Here is a 16352-nt window from a genome sequence, read left to right as displayed (position 1 = left end):
AGAGCTTTAAAAGAAACAGAATAGGCTTGGAAATAAAGTCCACCTTCCTTGCTCTCAATCCTCAACTCAACTAATAATTTTATACCAACCAAACTAAAAACTTATTTCTCTTTTTTGTTGTTTGTTTTGTTTTGTTTTTAATTAATGCAGGCCAAATAGTGAAACCGCCCCTAAAAATCTCAGTCTTTAAAGAAAAAAATTAATTCAGAATGTCACAGCATAACTACTTCAATCTTTCTGTACGCCCACGCACACAAAAACTGGACCTGTATTGCCAAGGTGGTAATAAGCATCTTCGGAGCCTTTAGTTGGAATGAAAAAGCTTTAATCGGCATTCTTTGGAAACATTTCTCAACTAGAATAACAATTGCTACTTGTGATTATTTCACAGAAAAAAAGGAAGTTGAGATGAATAGATAACTCAACAACAGCCAGATTTCCGTGTGCCATAAGCCAAAATAAGTATGTTTTCACAGTAGCAGGGCATTTGAAATTGACAGTATCAGTCATAATTTATAAAGACGTGATTACTCAACATGTTCTCTGACACGAGCCAACTCGTTCATTGAAAAGGAGTTCTGAAAAACTGCGGGCTGCTTTGTACAATAGAAATATAAGCATGTTTTTGAATGGAAACAGCCACCGAGCTAAATCAGACGTGGTGGTAATGGTGCAGAGAAGTTCACTATAGCCTGCAAATTAAACTGCATGGTGCCCGCTTTCTCTTTATTATTCAAACGGTGTCAAACCACTCAGGGACTGATGTATTCATCCCACCTTTCAGCTGAGATGGAAACTGCAGGAAAGGTTGCTCGACACAGTTAGCTAACCGCTCATTATTGGAGAAGTACTGATTAAGGATTTCTAAGTCTGACGAGTTAACAAAAAATATAAATGTGTCAAGTTATTCTTTTGTTGATGAAATCTTCCTCTGAAACAGAATGTTAGTATCCGCATTTATAATCCTATCCACACCTAAGAGAATACAGCTGGAAATACATTGGTCTATATGCTCAATACCAAATCTTTTTTATACATCTAAAGACATGTGGAACCATACGATTTCTCTTCTAAGAAGCGGTACATCTATTCAGCATGAATGCGGTCCTTTTTCACAATAGAGGCACACTTGTGGAGATTAAGGAGGCAAAATATAGAATACTTACTTAAGGATTTCCGACTGTTTCACATTCCAAGCAGTATTCCTTTTGATCTTCAGTCTTATGGCAAATGGACATTTTTGCTACTGGTGTTTTACGTCTACCACAGCAGGGAAGCTGCGGCTCGGGCGGTAGAGTGGGTCATCTGCCATTTGAAAAGTCAGTGGTGATCCCTGACCACTCAGTACTGGGACTGAGCCTTGCATTACTACTATATGTGATTGTTTGCAAATGCTTGGGCATAGATAAAAGCAATGTATGCATGTCTGTGTGACTGGATTCATGAGACTCGTACTAAGAATTGACCAGACCATGAAAATGAAATTATCAACTTGCATCATGATCTGCTGGAAAAACGACATACTCTCAGCTTACTTTAGGATCCAGGCTAAAACCTGTAGCTCTTGAATGCTTCTTTGAACTTCAACCATTATTTTGGTATCACTTTCATTTTTTTTTTTTTTTTTTACAGCAGCACTATTTCTCCTTCCTTTCACATTAGACTGAGGACAGACTGGACTTTACAGTGACATCTTTAGGGTTTCAGCTCAAATTGGACTCATAGATCAGGAGACTGACAGCAATTTTACAGATTTTATTGTAAAATAAGAGAGAGGTAACGAAGTGAAGGTCAGTGGCTCAGGAAGGAGCTTTTTTCCACAGGAATGCAACTGGAAAGTCAACCATAGAAGAGAGGAGATGTCAGGGTATGAAGAGATCTTGCAGTAATTGTGGGTAGTTTCTGAGACCTCTCTTGGCCGTTTACTGGGATCCGGAGGGGTAACTGGCAGGCAGAAGATGTTCCAGAGTGCTGACAATGGCACAATGGAGAATGGGCAGGCAGATGAGTTAGTGGCATGTAGTTTCCTTTGCAAGACCGGTGACTGACTGGATGGCTCAGGTAAGAGTGGCTGGCAGTGTCTGTGAAAATCCTCAGGAGAACATGAATCCTAGTTTGTTGAAATTACTTCAGGCATACACCTCGGAAAGGTGCAAAAACAGTATTATAGGGAGAAAATGGCAGGTATCAAACAGGGCCTGATTACCACTATATCTGTGACAAGAATCTGGAACAGAGTACCGGTACCAACCAGCCATTAAGGTAACTCAAAGCAGGAAGGAGAAGCCCATCCTACAGGCCAGGAAACCCCAGTCCACACTTATACCTGAGATTCTATCACACTTCCACACTTATACCTGAGATTAACACACACACACACACATCTATCTATCTATCTATCTATCTATCTATCTATCTATCTATCTATCCATCTATCCATCTATCCATCCATCCATATGTATATATGTATATATGTATATATATGTATGTTGTCTTTCTCTCTGTCCAGTAGTGTTGAGGTGTGGTGTTTGTGTCAAGCTCTTGTTTGTTTGTCCTGGTCTCAGTTTCAGTCACTTCCTGTTTTATTTTGACAGTCTCGTCCTGTGTGCGCTGTGTTCAGTTTTGCTTCCTCTAGATAGTTTAAGCTGTGCTCCCACCTGTTGCCTGTTCCCTCGCTCTGTGTGAGTCTGTCCTTGTGTTACCTGCAAAGGTCTGTATTTTGGTTCTCTAGTTACTGGCATCTGTTAAATTTGGTTTGTTGCAAGGCTTTAGCATTAAAGCTGTCAGAGTTCTATGCCTTGTTTGTCAAGTTGTGCATTTGAGTCCTTCCCATTCCTGCCGCACAGCGGACTCTGACACATGTGTTAATGAAATATTTTGCAATATTTTAACCCAAAGTGTTGCCTGTCAGTCCACTGTTTGCCTCAGATCTTAAAATGTTAGGTGCTAGGTCTATGTCTTTGAATTTTGAGGGTTAACGATGGGCTAATGAGTCAACGAAACTAACTTCTGAGCGATAACAGTGACACTGTGGTAAGGTTTTAAGGGTATCCTGGACTTTTCTGTTGATTTTGCTGCAGTTAACTGTTGTTAGCTGCAGTTTCTTTGTAGTGGTGCTAACTTTGTCAGACAGTGTCAATCTAATAGACTCTCATACAATGCTTGAATGTTTATCACAGAGAAAGTGTGATTTTTAGGACAATTGCATCTAACATTAGCTAGCATATCATTAGCTTAAAACAGCTGTTGTTATTGTGGGAGAATCTGCTTTCCAATCTGCTGGTAATAACTAACTGCAACAATATCTGGGACAAATATACATGTTTATTTACCCTTTCTTATGTAAGAGCTCAGGTTAGGTCTGGAGATGAGGCTTCAGATGACAGGTGATTTAAAGTTTTTGACTGTGGTGAATCTTCACAGAGCCTATGATGTAACCTATGCAACTGGCTAATTCCATCATCAGCATTCATGCTTTTGCATGATGTTTTATGTGTTACTTACCCTGTGGTTGTGTCTCTGAGTTTGTGTTGTACCAGCCACGGAAGAAGCCAGTTTTTCCACTGCTTTGTTCATTACCTTATGTCCATTCTTATAGTTTTGTCTATAGTCTACTTCCAAGAATTTGCTGACATCTGTGAGTCCTTTTATTGAGGCGATGATTGTTATTCTGTCACTGATAAATTCAAAAGCTTCAGCAAAAAGTAGCTAGAAGTGCAAAGCACGAATCAGCTGAACAGGCGAATCACAATAGGCTGCGTCAATGCAACGTAAACATTATGGTTATGGCATGACTTAATGCAGACGTGTAAATGCACTCTGAGAAGAAAGAAGTTGAGTTGGGGGTGAGATGGAGGAGAAAGCACTGCTGGCGGAGACAGATGAAATAAAATATATAACAGATAAATGGACAAATCTTAAATAGTTTTTATTTTAGTTTAAAGTGATGTTTAAATTAAATGAATTACAGTTAACTCTTTAAAAACCTTTTTTTTTTAACCTTTCACCTTTCTTTCAGAATTCAAATTCATTCTAATAGAATTAAGGGTTAAAGGAGATGATCTGCTGCTTGTTTAGGTCAGGCAGCTAAATGCATCATGTGGCTCTTGCTTTTTTTAATATTATTTTTTGGCATTTTAGTCTTTATTGGACAGAGACGGTGTAGACAGACAGGAAAGTGGGGGCAGAAACACAGAAAAGGGTCGCAGTTCAGACTCGAACCCGGGCCGCTACTTTCTGGCCGTACGGCACCTGGTCACCCACTGAGCTAAACTGGCACCCTGTGGCTCTTGCTTTTGTTATGAAGAAACGGTTTCATTGATCTCATCTCGAAACCCGCATACAGCTCAGAAATCTTGTATATTGTTTCTTTTCTCCATCCATCTAATCTCTCTCTAATTAATTATAATGTGAATTGATAATAATGATTTGTGCTCAGTGCCTGCATCGAGCTTTAAGAGTCTTAGTTGTAATTATGAAAAGTTATATTTCACTTTCTAAGCTTAATGCAGTCTAAACATAACAATGTGGGCCGCAGGTTACAGTTGTCTTTGATTTTATTTTGTTTTCTTGGACCTACATGCTAATTTTGAAGAATGCTACCATTGAAACTGTGCAGAAATTTCTCCAGAGAGTTGTGCTGCCTCGATACACCTATAGATTGAACACACAGGAATAAAAGTGAGCACGCTCATACAAACGCACATAGCATCACACTCAAACCACAGAAACTAAAGCTGTCCTCTTTCTCCCAACACACCAGGAAATGTTTTTTCTTCTCTGAGGCGGCCTAAGTGGAGTAGTCCACTGAAGCCAACCCTCAGTAATTAACTGTCACAACGCTTCAAAACTAACAAATGGACTTTCTGTCAAGGAGGGCCCATTAATTTACTGGCCTCCACTCCTCAATCCAGAGCCTATTATCTCCATTACGGCAGGCTCTCGTGTCTGGGCATCCTTTCCTGCTAACCCTCGATTTCTCTGTCTCACTTTGCAGAGATTCCAGAGAAAAGCCTAGTGGACAATATGCTTTTTGATTGTTTGTTTGTTTTAGCATGAATGGCACATGTGAGCAGACACACTCTATACATCCAACACATAAAGATCCACGTTCTGTGTGAGGACAGACATGCTGCATGTTTCCGGACACAAGGACACACTCACTCAATTTCCCTGATCTGCATAAATAAATCACAGGAGCGTGACTCATAATAATGTAATAAGCAGTGATGCTTGGTCGTATTATGCAAGAACCAATACACTTTAACTCACACAGATCATCAGATTCTCACATGCACATTTCTTTACACACTCTGCAGAGTTCTGTTTCCCTTCCAGTCAAACATATTTAAAAACTCATACCGCACTTCCACATTGGCATGACAACCTGAGGGGAGAAATCTTCCATATGTGACACTAATAAGTGCTGCTCGGAAGGAATGGAGAGCCATTTCTCCATGAGGCATAAATAACTAAATAACAGGCAGACTATGGGATCTGTGTGATTTGTGATACAGCTCACATTTATTGCTCTTCAAAGGTAAGGTATTACCAGGTTTCTGCAGAGAGCTAGAGAGACTGCGAGACTGTGCTCTAGTGGCAGTGAGATCTAGTAGGTCTTTCCTACTGAGACCAATGCATTTTTAAAGCTCTTCAATGCATTATCAGTGCCACGGTGCGCCCTCGGAGCCTGGAAACATTTTTAGCTCATCTGAAGTAATTTCAGCTGCCAATTGCAGTTTTAAAAAGCAATACTGAATTCAGAATCCATTTTGAAGGGTTCGCCCACATCTTATAGTATTTTCTCACTTACCCACTGGTGGCACTTACCTAAGTAAAAGTGGCAATAGCACACTGTAAAATACTTTCTCACACTTTTTTAATAGCTGACAATAATAAATGGTCACTTTAAAGCTATCAGTAATTGGTTTGTACTGTAATCCTACTTTATGAAATTGAAACTCACAATTTTAAAATTGTATAACTGGTTAATTAATACGGCAGGGCATGAATAACATGAAATGCACATAAGGAAACTGAGACTGGGAGGTGCTGGCATGAGTCAAAAGGCTTAAAACTGTGTACCTTAAATTTCACTTGCTGCTTTGCTAGGTGAGGGCGCCAGAAAAACATAATCAGGTTTTTAAAAAAATCCCTGTTCTTCATACTAATTGTGGTTGGTGATTAAAGTACTTTTTGCTTTAAAATGTGACGCCAAGAGGCCCTGCAAAGATGTCCATATGTGAAGAGCTGGGACCGAAATAGTTATCGCTACTCCCACAACAAACGCAGCATAGCACTGATATAAAAAGAGACCTTGTGTCTACGTGTGAGACATCAGCAGCTTTGGCAGTAGGGTATAGGATCTGACACCCTAAAATGGGAAAGCGCCCACTGATCGGTAATGAAATTATTGCACAACAACAATAACAACTGGTCATCATAATAACCAACATCCACAATACTTACTTTTCACCAGTGAACATAAATAGATTTTAAAAAGTGGAGAATAGCTTTTGCTTTTCTTCCTTAGGTTCGATATACGTATGCTACGTTCAATTGAACCGCAAAGAGTTTTGTGTTTGCTGCTTTTTGCTTTACGAAAATAAGAACTAATATCTTCTTCTTGGCGGATAGCTCAAACCTTTGTGTGGTTTATCACCTCAAAATAACCTGCAAATTACGGCAGCGCAAAGTGATCCAAGACTGAGTACCCCAGGCAGTACGATGGAACAACACTGTGCACTGCATTAAGAAAGCATTTGGCTCACTGACGTTAGGTTGCTCTACCAGGCCTATCCTACCTCACGGAATAATTTGGACCGACTCTTTCACAAATCAAGAAAGCTGCTGTGTATTTAATTTGTTAGTGAAATCAAATATTTTCAGTTGCTCCTCTCGTGATTTTGCTCCATGCAGACAATTTTGCTTTTATTTGCTGTTCTTGCAATAACCGTCCAAGATTTCTACACACACACTCCCTGTGAAATAGAGGTCGATGGCTTTCTGTTCGTGATGCTCATAAGATTTTGAAAAATCCAATTAAAAAAATTCAATAGCTGTGTGTATTTCTGGATAGAATTTTTCACTCCATAGATGACTTACAGACCCCACAGTGACCAGTTAAGGAGAAATATTTCCTATAGTATGAAAATGTTCATTGTGGTGTTTCTCTAGCAGTAGCTGACTTAAGGTTTTGATGAGAGGTGTGTGTGTGTGTGTGTTTAAATATGTTATTTGTAGCTGCAAAGTTACACAAGTGCTTGTGGGTAGGCGGATAAGGGCGTTTTAGGCATTATATTGCCCAGGCATAAGCACTGTTGCACAATGTTGTGTGCAGCTCGACACTCATTATGCATCTGAGTACGTGTGAGTGTGTGTCCCTTGGTCAAAGTGTGTCTGGGTCTGAATTGTGATGCAGATCAGTCTAACTGCTCTTTTAGAGTACTACCCCTCAGGCCAGGAGGCTACAGTGAAATCTGCTTACTGTCTCTGGGTTCAGTTTGCCTGCTTGTACACAAGTATATATACACACACGCATGTAGGCACGACTAAGCATTGGGGGTGTACAACAGTACACATTTAGGTCCCTAAGTATTTGGACAATGACACGATATTGGCATTTTTGCCTCTGCATGCCAACACGGTGGATTTTAAAATCAAATATTCAAGATGTGCGTAAAGTGCAGACTTTCACATTTAATTCAAGGTATTTATCAAAAGTATGGCATTAACTGTTTGTGTCAGGCAACGGCAAAGTGTCTGGAAGATGATAGACGACAGCTAAGGTGGATGATTGTAGAATTCTTTCCTTGGTTTAAAAGACAAAAAAACTCTTCACAAGATCTAACCAAGTCAAGAACAAGAAGGTCAGATTAAACTTGATCTGACACATCTAAAAAGAGTGTGCATAATAGTAGAAAAAATAAATAGATAAAAGTGGAATAAAATGAAAGAGAAAAGTTTAGAGAAGGAAAAATGATCCCATGATCTGAAGCATTCCACATTATCTGTCAAACACGGTGGCAGTAACGCCACGTCGCCGGCATGTCCTCTGTGGCCAGCCATGGACCGATGTCAGCTGTGTTATTGATGATCTGATTGCTGATAGAGGCAGCAGGATGAATTTTAAAGTATACAGGACTATACTCCCTGCCAAATGCCACAAAGCTGACCATAGCATTAACGGATAACGAACCAAAGGAAAAAGCAGCCCGAAGGAAAGAAATGGGATATTATTCAAAGACCAAGTCAGTCACCTGATCTTAACCTATTGGGTTGAGATCAGGTGACACAGCTTTTCAGCAAGTGAAGACAAAACCGAATGCAACAAATGAGCAGCAACTGAAGGTGGCTTCTGTAAAGGCCCGTGAGAGCAGCGCAACAGTGCAAACACAGCAGTTGTTGATGTCTAGACTTCAGACAGTTATTGAATGCAAATAATTTTCATTCAACTATAAAAACAAAACTTTTATTTCAAATTAAGTTAGTATGTCCAGTTACATTTGAGCTTGTCTTCCTCTTCTTCTTGTCTTCCCCTGCTCTCTCCTACACTGCTCAACTGTCAAATAAAGACATAAAGCCCAAAAATAAAGCCTCAAAACATTTTGGTTGTGGTGTATGGAGGCAAAACTGAAAAAGAAAAAAGAGAAAAATTGTCATTGACCATTGATTTAGTGTAATAATTGTACATGTATGTACAGTTATCTCTTAGTATTTGAAAATTAGATAGATTAAAAAAAAATTCAAAAGACAAAACGTGCAGTTTAAACTGATACATTATGAAATGCTTAAAATGAATTTTGGAATAAGATGGTTGAAAACTTGTCTTCAAAGTTGTCAGTTTTCAGCCGTTGGGATTTTTTGGTTTACCTCAGACAATCCTGCCCCATAAAGTCAGACACAATAATCATCAGCGTTAAATGTATTTCTTGGGAGAGATTTCGTCTCATAAGAACAATTCCATTCACTTCTTCTTGCCCCTTGTTCCTGTGAAAAACGGTGTCTGATTCTCAGTGCAAGAAGTTAAGACAGAGACAGAAAACAAGAAAATTCTGACAGTCTGCTCCTGTTTTATTTTTAGCAGGGATTATAACTAAAAGCAATATTTCCTTCTGCAGAGCTGCCAGGTTTGGATCTGTTGGATGATTTGGTATTAGGGATGTGACAAGGATATCAGGTAATCCTTTGTGAATATGAATGCTTCTACCAGCTGCATCACTCCTTTGAGAGATTCTTTAAAGTGGGTCCTGTCCTTTGAGGCGTGATCATACCTCGCACCTCTTTTGTTCCACATTCTTCGGTTTTGTCTTACCTTCGTTCTCTCCTTTCACACTTTTATCTCTCTTTTGTCTGTGTGTCTGGGTTCATCAGAGGATAGAAGGACAACAGAAGTTGCAGTGTGGGTTAGTGAGGTAGAAAGGGGAGAAAAAGGAAGCAGAGAAAAAGTTGGTGGAGACAGAGACAGATGGAGGAGAAGAACAATTTTGTGAGGGTAAGGAAGCATAAGAAAAAAGCTCATGCTAATTATCTTTCACCTTTAGCCCCCATGGCAGTTTTTAGACTTTGTTTCTTTCATTTGAAGGAGGAAGTATGTGAAACTCTGGACTTAATGTGTTCATCTTGCCATCTTGAATATATGCATATATTTTTTTTTACTGCTGTGTCTCTCTCAGTGCGTGTATATGGTTTCCTACCCCAAAAATGTGCTTGTTCTACCCAATCACTGGGCACATATGGGGCCTTATAGGAATGATGTCACAAATCAAAAAGGTTTCATATATTATAACCTATTATATCTGTTACGCCAGCTACATCAAGTGTGCCATGAGGGAGTCTGACATTGTTATTATCTGTTATTGCATGAAAATTGAGAAGAATGAGAATATTTAGGGAAGTCTAAGAGATAAAGCACTTTCCTGAGAAAAAAACACATCTAATTACATCATAAGTCAGAGATTCAAAAGTTATCAGGACATGATGAGCAAATCAGTAATTAGATTAAGTCTTTTCCCCAAGCACACTCATCTAAGCAGCAGCCCCATCTAAACCAAATTGGACTTTCTGGTAGTGAGAACACATCTAAAGTAGACTGTAGTGTGATCCACCTGAGAAGCCCTATGCAGACTTTGACTTTTCAAACTTGCATGCAGGTTTTATCATACAAATCTGAGTTATTCAAACTTGAATGTTAAAGTCCTGAATTGTTATGAAACATGTTTTTCTGTGAGAAACGATGAGCGATGAGACTATACACTGCCTCGTGAGGAATTTTTTCACCTTCCTGATTTCTTAGTTCTTATTTTGGAGGGTATATTTTAGTATTAGATAAAGATAACAGAAATGCAATAAATGTTGATGTCATTTATTACTGTAAAAAACTACCCAAACCTATCTGGCCCTGTGTGAACACATTTTTCAGTTTGTGTCCTGAAGTTCAGGTGGTCTTCTGCTTATGGTCTATTCATGACCTTAAAAACTGTATTTTGTGTTTACTCAGGTCATCTTTGTTTAATAATGAAATTTGATTGATTATAAGAAACGTGTAAGCCTGACAAATATGATAAAAAAGAAGAGGGCAAATGCTTTCTCATGGCAGTGTACCTGCATCTTCTTCTATGCTTGTGGGTCTTTATCTGTTGTATTTCTGTACCTTAGTAATAAAAAATTCTCATCTTCACAGTTGAGGCGCAAGTAGCTGTAGCAGTATAGTGGGAGACCTCATTGACATTAATGAGTGATGATTTCTAGGACTAAATGTTGCTGCTTCGTTTCCTTCATCTCCTCTGTCTCCCTTATTTTCGGGATGATTCTTCACAAGGATTCCTGCTGAAAAATCATTTGTGGTCCTCTCTGTTCCTGCCCTCACCTCTCTGTGAGTCTTTTGTTCTGTCAGACGTGTTTTTCTACCTCCCTACCGCAGCTCAAACCCCCGCCTTTAACAACTACCATCCTAAAACTGCTCGTCTTTGGTTTCTCTTCTCTCCTCTTTCATCTCATCATCTTCCTCCCGTGTCATACAATCAGAGTCTCCCTCTGTGTGCTAGGCAGACTGCTAGAATACCAATAGACCAGAGCCGGCCACAATCCAAACACTGGCTTCTTGCACACTTTTAGACATGTTTACTCTCATATGAATTCATACCAGAAGACAAACATATATATGTGCATTTAAGCGGCTGCACAGCTTGATGAAGTCATAAAGACACTATAGCAAGGATCAACTTATTTACCAATACAACCACTTTCCACACTCTCCTCCACAGATTCTCACACACATTGTAGCCGACACAAGCAATAAAACATATAGACACTTGTGCCCAACCATGTTTAATGTGGGACATATACAAACATTTGGGGTAGGGGCTTTGGGAATCCCTTGGTTAAAGGAAAATGGAACACAATATTATAAAAAAGTAACATGGGAATATGGTGAACCTGTGTACTATTGATTTGAGTTGTTGGCTCTAGTGCAAGTGTTGCCCAAAGCTGGAACTTGGCAATGGAAGTCAGAGAGTTCAGCAGATAAAATCGATAGATTGTCCTGTCATTAGCAACCATTGGTATAGTATATGAGGGTCAGAAAGTAACAAATACACTTGTTTAGGGCTTCCACCACTATGAAAAGCACAATTTCAAACCACTGCACCAAAATTTTAAAAATTACTAAATTTAGGATTAGTGACAAATAAAATTCTGCAGATGATGAATGAGGGGTGAAAATGAGCACCACATCAAAGTACATGCATATTTCTAGCGGTTCAAAAACACACACCCACAGCTGCTAGCCTTTTAGATCCATTCGCACTTTTAAAAAAAGAGTTCTACATCCCCTCTGGTGTTTTAAAGTCCTTAGCTCCTCTTTCACTTCCATCTGCGTCCCTTTTTTTAATACTTCAGTAATTTCTCCCTCTGTATAGCTGACCCCATGCGGTTCTGGTTTGTAGACCAAGACTTTTTGTAGGTCAACTTCTTGTCTTACCTTCCTTTTTACACAGTAGCATATCTAGCAAATCCATTTACACTGTGGATTCCACTGATTTATTCTTTTTGATGAAAAATGTCAGACATATCATTATGCATGTATTTGTACATGCACAGAGAGATAAAAGCATGATAAAAAGAAAAACTGCTATAAGTGCTTTTCACCAGTCACTATAAAACATATTTTACCCGCACAATCGTCAGAGCTTCATCATCAAACCATCAAGCAGCCCCTTTTGACAGCACGACGACCGACAATTTCTCCTTGAAGAAATGATGTATTATGTATAGCATACATAATGTATCCCAATAATCTATGTGCCATTGTTTCACTGACATGTGGAAGGTATGTGGCAGTATGTATCATGCAGAAGATGGAGGCAAAGCTTGCATGTGGGATCTGCCAGATGGGGTAAGGAAGGCTATTGTTTGGCTAGTGCATGTGTGTGGATGTAAATCAAGACAGTTTACCATTCTGCACATTTTGGGAAAACAAAGTGTTGTGAAAACATCACTTCTCCACTCCTCTGAATCTAATCTTTACTCCAGTTCAGTTTTAACCCTTAATGAGTCTTTCAGGACCACTGTAGGGCCAATGTATTTATACATCTAGCACTTTAGCAAATTGATAGTGTGGTGTTGCATTAATGTAGAAGATAATGTAGATATTCAGGTGATATTCCAAGGTAGAAACAGGGTCAGGTGGGTTTATATAGGTTTTTAGTTACTGGTTATTAGTTACTCGGGTTATTTTTGTCCAATATTAACATTTTATTAATGAACTGAAACATTAATTGTTGCAAATACACACAAAAAAAGAAGTTGGAGAAAAGTGTAGGAAACTTTTAGTGTAAAAGTCTGACCAAATGACTAAATGTGACTGTGATTAAATTCAGTTTAATTCAGTTTTATTTATTCATTGCCAAATCACAACAACAGTTGCCTCAAGACGCTTTATATCATAAGGTAGGCCCTACAATAATACATGGAGAGAAAAACCCAACAATCATATGACCCCCTCTATGAGCATGCGCTTTGGCGACAGTGGGAAGGAAAAACTGGAAGAAAGAACCAGGCTCAGAGAGGGGCGGCCATCTGCCCTGACCAGTTGTGGTGAGATCTGTTTGAACGTCACATAATGTGATTCACATCTTATATTGGTGGTGTTATGGACTTAGTGGTTTTTGCTGACAAAGAGAAGTAGCCTTTCTGCCAACAAATGATATTTTAGAAGAAGCTCAGTGGGGGATTTAGTGGGGTAGAGTGTATGCACTTAGAGCTTCCTCACAGAGGTTATCTTTGGAAGTGTTTGTTTTCATTCATGTAGTGGATTGGATATACAGTGCTATATAGTCTATAAAGGCTTGAGCAGCAGTATTAGATTCTGGTACTTAACAGCTGATTTACTGCTGTACAGTCAAATGACTAGTCAAAGATCACTAAGGGTTAGCTGTGTGTCTCATTTGCCCAGTTCTGCTAACGGCTGTGAATTTGCAATACTGACACAAATCAGCTTAACCAGGAAGACCTCCTTACGCAGGTATTATGCGCACGCCTTTAATTTCTCAGAACACCCACACCATCCCTGAAACACACCCAAGCTGGATCAAATGCTACACCAGGCAATTCTTCTTTTTTTTTTACTTTGAGCCATGCATGCAGGTTCAGGTTAAAAGCGTGTTTATCCCCACCTCTACCGGATGTGTTGTCACCTCCACTTCAAAGGTTAACTGAAAAAAAGAAAAAAAGAGGAAAGTAGCTGATCTACCTCAGCACTGTCCTTTGTCCCTTTATCCCTCTCAGTGGCTCCAGGGCTCTGTTAGCATTCTGTTGAGTTGCATCCATTAAATGTCACCTAGCAGGAGATAGAGAGAAAGGGAGGAGGATTAACTGTTTGAGGTTTTTTTTTTCCTTTTCATGTCACTGGCTGTCTTTGAATGTCTGCAGATTCAGTACTTGCCTCTGATCCGTGGCAAGACTGTTTTTTTTTTTGTGAATCAGTCAAGAAAATAAACACACTGCTCAAACACATGTGAATGACCAGAGTTCCTTATTTTACCCATGTTGTTTTAAATGTTATGTTTTGAATACATTTCCTGCCTCATTGGTATTCCGCACCAGTCTGTTTGTAGTTACTCCTGTTTTAATGGATTGTTTATAAAGTTAAAGTTAACATGAGAGTTTATGTGTCCAGACAGATGGTGCAGAGCTAATGGAGAGAAACTGACCTTTCAGCTAATGGAATTACAAACTGCCCTCTGATCTGTCTGCTGCTGCTGTGTGTAAGGGTGTGCATGTGTCAGCCAGGGAGCGTGGCTGTTGGGTGGAGAAACTGACTGTGCTGAGTTTGTAGCATGGGTACTACTGTCTTTTGTTTGGGTGTGCAAGCATAGTTATCGTTTTTTTCTGGATCTATACATGGAGGTGAACGGTTGTGATGCCTGGCCATTCCTGCTGATTGCTAACTAAATTAAAAGAATATGACTGTGGAAAAGTCAAGAGTGGACAAATACTGAATGCGTGTTTGTGGCTTGATTTGAATGGGCCGCATTTGCAACTCCACAAGTCAAAAAGAAGAAAATAACAAAAACAAACAGACATAAGTAAAAATCTCTGAGCTGTTTACAATCCCAGTCTCTCAGCCAAAGATGTGTTTGCCCCCAAAAGAAAATAAACATTCTGCAAATATATTTAATGGTGAGAAAATCCAAAATCCCAACTATACTATGTCTCCGGGGAAGTAATTCACTCAAAAATCAATCACCAAAAACCTCTGTTATCTTAAATTGAACTGGGAATGCATACGAGTAGTGATAATAGAATTTGTGTCTACAGTGATTTGCTAGGTCGTGTTTGGAGCCTACATTGGTATACCAATGTATGATAATAGCTCTAAGGCATGCCTGAATTGAAAAATATGGGACCATAGCAGTCGCCATTATAGAAGTCCCATCATGCATTTGTCTTGCTATAGAATTTTTAGTGTTTTTATTGCACTCAGCCCTGTCACTTCTTTGGCTCTTTTTTTCCTCCCACCACTCCATTGTCTGCATTGCAGCAAGGACCAGTTAGGGATCTATTATATACTAACAGTGCAGCAATACGCATCAGAGAATATCCAAATACACATGCTATACTAGGTGCACTCTCCCCTGTATGTTCAAAAAGGATGTGCACTATAAACTAGATGTTTTGGTGATGAAGCTGTCTATATTTTCTCAGTCACATTGCTCGTCTCTTTTATTCACAGTGTATTTTATTCATATTGTAAAAGCAGTGTTCTCTGGCAAAAAAAAAAAAAAACAGCAAGCACTGCAAATTATTGTTGAATTTTATGAAATGATGCAATTTTTTCTATAGGTGCAAGGACTCGTGTAATATATGTTGATGTTCAGATTAGTTAACAAGTGTTTTAAAGTCTACTTCAGTTACTGATCACCACCTGCACTCATGTATATATCTATCTACTTAGCACTTTTAATTCTTATTTTTATATCTATTTAAACATTATATGACAGTATGTTTGCACTAAGTACCGCAGGAATTTCCTAATGTTGTAAACCTGCTCAACATTTGCCAATAAAACCCTTTCTGATTCTGATTCTGATTTCATCTTCAAATTGTGGATTTTCTGTTACTGTTGGAACACTGAAATAACAGTACTGTATAACACCAGCCAAGCAGCTGACATTAATATACTGCAATTACCACTTCCAGCACAGTCCTATTTTATTTGCTTATTAGCTTATTTCATTTTTTTTTGTTACCATAAAAAACAGTAGTTACACAGTTAAACAGTTGAACACAGTAAAAAGAGTAACTTTTCCAACTACTGTATTTCCCGGACTACAAAGCGCACCTGAATATTAGCCGCACAAGCTAAAATCAGGGGAAATTCCTGTTTTGTACATACATTAGCCGCACCTGACTAAAAGTCTCAGGTGTTTCAATGTTTACTTACCATATGCAAGAGAATATGCACAAAGGGGATTGTCAGGAAAGAGAGAGCTATTTGGGAACACATCCCTTTTATTAATATTTTGAAAAACAAGTTACCGGTACATATTTGCATAACTTTTTACGTATATGTACAAGTACCGGTAATTACAAGTGCAAAACATGTACTGTGCTTAAACATATAATAAACGAGTAACAAATGTAGTGTACAACAATAACCTAAAGCACACCAGAAAAATAGATTCGGCCTACCTTTTAGGCTCAGGTGCGGTGACAAGGCTTTAACAAGAAGAAAAGTCAGTCATTCACCACCATCTTTATCTTCTTCCTGCCCACTAAAACCACCAAAGTCCTCTTCTCCAGTGTGGGAAACGAACAGGCTCAGAATGGCTTCGTCATCCGCTCTCCGCTTC

This window comes from Neolamprologus multifasciatus, chromosome 17 (assembly GCF_963576455.1).
Source record: "Neolamprologus multifasciatus chromosome 17, fNeoMul1.2, whole genome shotgun sequence".
NCBI lineage: Eukaryota > Metazoa > Chordata > Actinopteri > Cichliformes > Cichlidae > Neolamprologus > Neolamprologus multifasciatus.
The sequence above is the reverse complement of the archived record's forward strand: the minus strand, read 5'-3'. Positions refer to the sequence as shown.